Source organism: Grammomys surdaster, unplaced genomic scaffold, assembly GCF_004785775.1.
Source record: "Grammomys surdaster isolate TR1022 unplaced genomic scaffold, NIH_TR_1.0 198, whole genome shotgun sequence".
Lineage (NCBI taxonomy): Eukaryota > Metazoa > Chordata > Mammalia > Rodentia > Muridae > Grammomys > Grammomys surdaster.
Window position 1 is genome coordinate 6,985,372 of NW_021604643.1, and position 9,506 is coordinate 6,994,877.

Consider the following 9,506-nt stretch of genomic DNA (forward strand, 5'->3'; position numbering starts at 1 on the left):
AGATAAACCATCTAAATAGTCCCATAACCCCTCAGGAAATAGCAGCAGTCATCAAAAGCCTCCCCACTAAAAAAAGCCCAGGACCAGATGGTTTTAGTGCTGAATTCTATCAGACCTTCAAGGAAGACCTAATACCAATTCTCTTCAAACTATTCCACAAAATAGAGACAGAAGGAACACTACCCAATTCGTTCTATGAAGCTACAATTACACTCATACCCAAACCCCACAAGGACCCGACAAAGAAAGAGAACTTCAGACCAATCTCCCTTATGAACATCGATGCAAAAATACTCAATAAAATTCTAGCAAACCGAATCCAAGACCACATCAAAACAATCATCCATCATGATCAAGTCGGTTTTATCCCAGGAATGCAGGGATGGTTCAATATTCGGAAATCCATCAATGTAATCCACTATATAAACAAACTTAAAGAAAAAAAACCACATGATCATCTCACTAGATGCTGAGAAAGCATTTGACAAAATTCAACATCCCTTCATGATAAAAGTCTTGGAAAGATCAGGAATTCAAGGCCCCTACCTAAACATAGTAAAAGCAATTTACAGCAAACCAGTAGCCAACATCAAGCTAAATGGAGAGAAACTTGAAGCAATCCCACTAAGATCAGGGACTAGACAAGGTTGCCCACTCTCCCCCTACCTATTCAATATAGTACTGGAAGTCTTAGCCAGAGCAATTAGACAGCATAAAGAAGTCAAAGGGATACAAATAGGAATTGAAGAAGTCAAAATATCGCTATTTGCAGATGATATGATAGTATACTTAAGTGACCCCCAAACTTCCACCAGAGAACTCCTAAACCTGATAAACAACTTCAGCAAAGTGGCTGGTTATAAAATCAACTCAAACAAATCAGTAGCCTTCCTCTACATGAAAGATAAACAGACCGAAAAAGAAATTAGGGAAATGACACCCTTCACAATAGTTGCAAATAATATAAAATACCTTGGTGTGAATCTAACCAAGCAAGTGAAAGACCTGTATGACAAGAACTTCAAGTCTCTGAAGAAAGAAATTGAAGAAGATCTCAGAAGATGGAAAGATCTCCCATGCTCATGGATTGGCAGGATTAATATAATAAAAATGGTCATCTTGCCAAAAGCAATCTACAGATTCAATGCAATCCCCATTAAAATCCCAACTCAATTCTTCACAGAGTTAGAAAAGGAAATTCTCAAATTCATATGGAATAACAAAAAACCCAGGATAGCGAAAACTATTCTCAACAATAAAAGAACTTCTGGAGGAATTACCATCCCTGACCTCAAGCTGTACTACAGAGCAATAGTGATAAAAACTACCTGGTATTGGTACAGAGACAGGCAGGAAGATCAATGGAATAGAATTGAAGACCCAGAAATGAACCCACACTCCTATGGTCACTTGATCTTTGACAAAGGAGCTAAAACTGTCCAGTGGAAAAAGGACAGCATTTTCAACAAATGGTGCTGGTTCAACTGGAAGACAACATGTAGAAGAATGAAAATTGATCCATTCTTATCCCCTTGTACAAAGCTCAAGTCTATGTGGATAAAGGACCTCCACATAAAACCAGATACACTGAAACTAATAGAAGAGAAGGTGGGGAAAAGCCTCGAATACTTGGGCACAGGGGAAAAGTTCCTGAACAGAACTCCAATGGCATATGCTCTAAGATCGAGAATTGACAAATGGGACTTCATAAAATTGCAAAGTTTCTGTAAGGCAAAGGACACTGTCAATAGGACAAAACGACAACCAACAAATTGGGAAAAGATCTTTACCAATCCTTCATCTGATAGAGAGCTAATATCCAATATATACAAAGAACTCAAGAAATTAGACTCCAGACAACCAAATTACCCTATTAAAAAATGGGGTATAGAGCTTAACAAAGAATTTTCAACGGAAGAAACTCGAATGGCCGAGAAGCATCTAAAGAAATGTTCAGCATCCTTAGTCGTCAGGGAAATGCAAATCAAAACAACCCTGAGATTCCATCTCACACCAGTCAGAATGGCTAAGATTAAAAACTCAGGTGATAGTAGATGCTGGCGAGGGTGTGGAGAAAGAGTAACACTCCTCCATTGTTGGTGGGACTGCAAGATGGTGCAACCATTTTGGAAATCAGTCTGACGGTTCCTCAGAAAATTGGACATAGCATTACCCGAGGATCCAGCTATACCACTCCTAGGCATATACCCAGAAGATGCTCGAACATATAACAAGGACATATGCTCAACTATGTTCATAGCAGCCTTATTTATAATAGCCAGGAGCTGGAAAGAACCCAGATGTCCTTCAACTGAGGAATGGATTCAAAAAATGTGGTATATTTACACAATGGAGTATTACTCAGCTATTAAAAACAATGAATTCGAGAGGTTCCTAGGTAAATGGATGGAACTAGAAATTATCATCCTGAGTGAGGTAAGCCAATCACAAAAGAAGACACATGGTATTCACTCACTGATTATTGGATATTAGCCTAGAACCTTGAAAAGCCCAAGATGCAACTCACAGGCCACATGAAGCCCATAAAGAAGGAAGACCAAGTGAGGGTGATTCGGTCCTTCTTAGAAGGAGCAACAAAATACTCAAGGGAGCAAATATGGAGACAAAGTGAGGGACAGAAACTGAAGGAGGGGCCGTCTCAAGACCACCCCACCTGAGTATCTATCCCATGTGCAATCACCAAAGGTAGATGCTGATGTGGAAGACAGGAAGTGCATGCTGATAAGAGCCTGATATGGATATCTCCTCAGAGGCCTTCAAGAGTCAGACATATTCAGAGGCAGATGCTCACAACTAGCCATTGAACTGATCATGGGGTTCTCAATAGAGGAGTTAGAGTGAAGACTGAAGGAGCTGAAAGGGTTTGTGGCACCATGAGGAGAGCAACAATACCAACCAACCACAGCTCCCAGGGTCTAAACCACCAGCCTGGGAGCATTTAGGGGGGGATCCAGGGCTTCAGCTGAATATGTAAAAGTGGAGGGCCCTGCTGGGCATAGGTGGAAGAAGAGAACCTTGACCTCATGAAGGCTGGATGCTCCAGGGGGTGGGAATTTTGAGGGTGGGGAGGTAGGAGTGGGGGGGTGTAGATAGAGGTTACATCCACAGAGAAGAAGGAGGAGGGGCGAGGGGATTGGGGGTTCTGAGGGGGTGGTGGGGGATGGGGTAAGGGGACAACATAGGAAATGTAAATAAATCATCCAATAAAAAAAAATATCATGTAAAATTCCAGCATTCTTTTATGGCTGTTCTAGAATATTTTATTACAAAGGTAATATGTGAGTCCTTACACATCCTGTATTAGAAAAAGCAAGCTCTACAATTTATCACTGAACAATCAATGCAGTAATAAAAATGGCATTAAAACAAGATTAAAATAATCAGAAAGTGGCAACATAACAAGTATTCATAAAGGTTATTTGGAGTCAAAGAACATCAAATACATAGATACATGATTATGCTGAATTTTGAAAATACTTTTCTAAATTTTACTGATAGTAAGATGAAATTTAATGAATAACCCCCTAAAAAATACATACACATTATTCACAGAAGTACTGTCAAGAAAATCTACAAACAAATCTCAGAGAAATGATCCTAATATTATATTTTTTCTATATAGTAAATTTACAGAAATATGAGAATCCATTCTGGAATTTAATTGCATGAGGATGAAAAATGATAATTATCTTTTATTCTACAACACTGAAAGCAAAACACTATAGACTATTTTGCCACTTGAAAAGTTTTTGTGAATGCACTCTTAATCTCATTGTTCCTCAGGCTATAGACCAGAGGGTTCAGCATAGGGATGATCATGGTGTAGAACACAGATGCAATTTTGTCAGTGTCCATAGAGTGACTGGAGCTGGGCTGCAAGTACATGAATATGATAGCCCCATAGAAAATTGACACTGCAGTGAAGTGTGAGGCACAAGTGGATATAGCCTTTCAATATCCAAAACTTGATTTCATTTTAAAGATTGTGGTAAAAATGGATATATAGGATATCCAAATAACTGAGAGAGCAGCAAAGATATTTAAGCTCATTATATAAACAAGAACCAGCTCACTAACATGTCTGTCAGAACAAGAGAGAATCATGACTGCAGGAACATCACAGAAAAAGTGATGGACCACATTAGACCTACAGAAGGAAAGACTGAAAGTGTCCCCAATGTGGATGGAAGCATTCACAGGCATAGGAAACTATAGAAAGACTTATACATACAGTGGTAGTCATGGTAGAGAAATAATGTAGTGGCTTGCACACTGCTGCCTAGTGATCATAAGCCATTGAGGCCAGCAAGTAATTTTCCACAGTAGCAAAGCCAGCAAAAAAGAACATCTGAGCAGCACAGTCATTATAGGAAATGATCTTGTGTCATATTAATAGCCCAGTCATGACTGTGGGTGTGACAGCTGAAGAGTAACAAAAATCAACCAAGGACAGATTGCCTAGAAAAAAGTACATGGGCATGTGAAGACGAGAGTCCAGGACAATCAGCAGGATCATCTCGAGATTTCCTACCAAGGTGATGGTGTAGATGAGGAGAAATGTGATGAAGAGGGGAAGCTGCAGTCCTGGGTCATCAGTGAGTCCCAGCAGGAGAAAGTGTGTCACTTCTGTACTGTTCTCTTCAGTGTCACCTTTAAATCATGAAATTGTTTATAAACATTAGAAAAGAGAAACTTGATGATAAAGTTGAATCAAATAAAAAAGCATAAGTGTGGGTGGACATATGACTTAGTTAAGCAAAATCTATACTTTGCAATTTTCTAGGATAAATCTTTCCCCAAATCAAATTTGGTGTAGTAATTTTACAGTGGATTATATGTTCTAGAATTTGAAGATTATTAATAGATTATTTTAACATTTATAGTCTACATATAATATTGAGATTATTTAACCATTTGATAAAAGTTATGTGTTGGTGATATCTCAATTTACTTCTCAGCTCAGCAGGAGCTCACATTCTCTGTTGCTACTTTCCAAAGACTTTTCTAGACATCAATTTTATATGTCCATTCCAAGTATTTTCCCAATGATATAAGAATTTGGTGATTATTATTTTCATGTAAATTATGAAGTACAAAAATTAAATCATTTATTCATATTCCTCAAGTATAAAATGTCACAGTTTGCCTTGGACACATGGCAATATGTACCACATACTGATTTCCAAGATTCAGAGACAAAACTGAAATGTAATTAAATTGAAATAGCTTAAGATACAATTACATGTTCACTCCTGTAAATATACAGCATTATTTGAGTTAAAGGGTTCTCGTTTTATATCTTAGTATGTGTTTGTGATACAATATTTTGTCCTTGGACATAAATCCAAGGGTTGCAGTGATGCCTAAGCTTTGTTTTGTGGCTTGGTATTCAGCATATTTTTCTCTTTTCTTTATGTATATTTTATTACATGCCAAAATTTCAGCAAATGTTATTAAAAAACTCTGGGCGGTCTCACTCTCTCTGAATGCTTCCTCCTCCTTTTCCTGCATACAGCTCTCTTTGGACACCACTTTGAATATGCTAACTTTCTTGGACCTAACTAAAACGCACAAGATGTTCTCAATCCCTATGCTCCATCTCCTTGCCATCAGCAGCTGCTAGGCTTGGTGCTTGCCTGTACTTGTTTTTCAAAAACCAATAAAATTATCCTCATGCTTTCTTCTGAGGTTAGTTGTAAAGTGTTTTATTAATGAGAATGAAAGCCGAACAGAAAATACTGGGTTCCTAGATGAGGACTATAGCATATCTCTAAGGTCAGTCAATGTGATAGGATAACTCATGTTTCTAGACACAGTTCATAGAGATAGGCATATACATAGTCAACCATTGCAGGTGCAGACCTTTGTTCCATTCACTACTTAGGATTCATTGGCCCTTGTCTACCTTCCCTGATAAAAAAAAAAAAATCATTAAAATCCAGCCAGCATTATTGATTACTATAAGAAGCCAAGAAGACAATATGAAAGACGGTAAAATGTTAGAGTTGAGCTTCTCTTGGTGTGTTAGCTTTCATTTTAGGTTTGGATAAGGGAGTGGTCTGGAGTTGATAAGGATTTGATTTACATGGAGGCTACCAAGGAAGGCTTCAGTTGCAGGTGATAGTGACCCCTTCCTTCCTATGTTGCCTTTTCTCTTGTAATAGCAACATTGAGTGTCTATATCCTCAAGAATGTTCCTGCTTCCTCTGAATACATTGAATGCTGTTGCTGTTACAATTTCTTTCTTGTGACTCAGTCTTCTTAAAATTCTTAACTTTAAAGACATCTTTCATTTGGACACATAGTTTTCTCTGTCTACTTATATTTTCTTTCATAAAGTCACACTATACCAAAATCGCTAAGACCAATATAAAATTGACCAATTATAGAATTTTTATAATAAATCTCTCACAATAGTGTTCTGTTTAGAAAAACATTTGATAGGACACAGTTTTCATATATTAACCATGTTTCAAATTTTACATATTTTTGTTTTCTTAGATATTGAGACTTGCAGTTTACTTAGGTGAATCCTCAAATGCTATCCTCCTGCTGCAGTTTTGAGAATTACTGCAGCAATAGGCATTTTTAAATGAAGCCTTTGAAAATATATCTAAAACAACATCTTATTCCCCACCACAAATCCTCTGAAACTCTTGAAATTTTATGTAATAAACTATCACTAGGACTATCTTCAGAAAATACTATAATCGACAATTAACAAGGGATCAATGTGTAAATAGTGCATTACCAGTATTATTTTTGTTGTTTAACCACTGAAGAAACTGAGTATTTAAAAATTTTCCAGATCTTCTAAATTTTGTAATTATTTTGAAGTAAAATTCAAGGTATATTAAGTCTTTTATATTCACAAAATTCTATCATTTACAAAATATGTAAATGTAATGATCATCTCTGTGATTATAGGGAAACTTAAAATGTGTATAAGATTATCATGAAACTTACAGATTTTTTGAAATTTAAAAGGAATCAGCTTACTCTCCAGTTTTCTGTATGTTTCTTTATTATCAATGGTAGGTATATAAATAAGAAATAAACAAAAATCACAGTAGCTCAGAATGTTGTGCTCTTTGGCTAATGCATATGATGTGTTAAAAAAATATGTAAACTTCCTAAAATGGAACTTTTTGCATTCATAACATAAACTCCCTCCAGGTTTTGTTTTTAAAAACTCTTTCCATGATACCTTCTAAGTTTAACGTAACTCACAGTGGGTCTTGCTGCCATTCTCCTTTTCCATGACCTACAAGTCTCACTGCCAATGATTATGTAATAAGTATAATACTACCAGTTCTTTGAAATAAAGGGCAGTAAATCCAAAAGTGTGAATGTGACATAATAGGGTCACCCATAGAATGCTGCCTATGCAGTTCTTTCTCAGGTAGTGAACTATCACTTTCATCGAGACATAGACAAACAGTGGAAAAGTCAGAAATATGTATTGACTTCTGAACCTCTATTAATTCTTCATGTTTCAAGGGAGGGACATGCACTGGCATAACTACAAAAAAAAATGAGAAGATTGTACATCTCATATAATTTAATCCTTATGACCTAAGAAATAGAAGAAAAATATACATGGCAGGATGCCAATTAACTCAATGTAGAATTTACCTTTGAGTGTTTTTCCTCAACCATGCAAGAAGACAGAAAATCTTCTATCAAAAGGTGGCCATGAAATTGATAACTTCAAATATCATTCAAATTTGTAGATGAATTTTTCTGAGAAATGGCATCATGTATGTTGTTATTTAACATGATGATTCATGAAGAACTAGAAAAACTATAGACTTGGAATCCTCTGGAGATTTCCTTTATGAGAATACCTGCAGCTCCTGTGCTTCATTTTATGAAAAAAAAGCAATTAAAACTGTGAGCACATATGTGGCCATGGGAAACTCTAATTGAACTCAGGAGGTTTTTAATGACAGTGGAATTAGAAGGTCTTAATGTTGGGAGACAATGGGAGGGGCCCTGGGAGGGGTTGGAGGGCGGTACTGGGTAATGGTAGATGGTAATGTTAGATATATGCATTAAACCAAAATATGAAATTATTAGATAATAAATAAAACATGATTTAAAGACTTAGGAAAGGCTGTATAGTCTCATATTGATTGCTTTGTGTCTTTTATGGTGTTTCAGTTGAAAAATACACACACACACACAGTATATATATATATATATATATATATATATATATATATATATATATTCTTGTACCCATGAACTGTGGTGTAGATTTCTGCATTCTGCATAGAGGCTTTTGTATATATTCCACATAATACCTACATCAATATAATTGAGATTCTCTTGTATAAGTTGTAAAAATTATGCTCAAGATCTAAGACGAGGGTCCTACAAATACATTGGACAAATGAAGATGTTTTAAGTGGAGGTCAAATGAAACTTCAAAGTTTGTCCCTGGTTCCACAAGAAATGTTCTAGTGTTCAATTAGATTGACTAACTAAGTCTGAAAATCAACTCAAGTACACATATCATTCATTGAAAATATACTTGAGTATTATCTATCAGTTAAAAATCAAAATTCAGATGGCTAGAGAGATTGTTCAGGTATTAAACGCACTTATTGCTATGGCAGAGGATCAAATTTGGTCCCCAACACGTCAGGGACATGACAATTGCCCATATTTTCAGCTCTAGGAAATGTGGTGTCATTGGTCTCCACTATCACAAACACCATCATACAAATAATTACACACCCACATATACACACATCCATATCTACAAATGCATACACACACACACACACACACACAAATGTGCACACATTCACTTAAAATAATAAAATAAATTCTTGAAAAGTAAAATAGTTTTAAAATAAAAATTCTAATATTGGTGAAAGTAACTGTGAAGGGCAAATTAAAACTAAGTAATATCATAGTAGTTTTAGATCAAAATTATCCTATAAAGTTCCAGTAACATATAATGTATTATTATTAATCTGTTATTGAAAATAAACTGCATAAATATATTGTTCATGACTAAAGAACATGAAGAAAGAAAATGTAGTTGTGTAAGATGAATTTTCAGGAGATTTGCTTTACTTAACCTTGAGTATTCTGGCATGCTTGCATATGTGAACTTTGCATACTCCATAGCCAGAAGAGCTGATTCTTTATAACAAGTAAATAAAGATTCTAATGTTTTTACATCACTACTTATCCAGAGTTTGACTTTAAGACTGGGACTTGAGGACCATACTTTTAGAGATGAACTCATTCTAAACTGTTTTTGGTGTTTAAGGGATTGGTATTCAAAAGTGTATGAAGCACTAATGAATCTATATTCATTGGAAAAGAGAGTATGGCAAAACATACTATTACTTAACAACATTAGAGCATGAAATATGATGATTGGGAGCTAACAATAAATTATTAAGTAAACTAAGGAAAACAGGAAATATGTTGTTATGCTTTGAAATCATGAACTTTCTAAAAATTTA

General features: G+C 35.7%; 1 pseudogene; it reads right to left on the reverse strand.

Moving 5' to 3' along the window:
* Positions 1–3,747: 3,747 nt before the first annotated feature.
* On the reverse strand, positions 3,748–8,943 carry LOC114623434 (annotated as a pseudogene).
* Between the last annotated feature and the right edge of the window lie 563 nt (positions 8,944–9,506).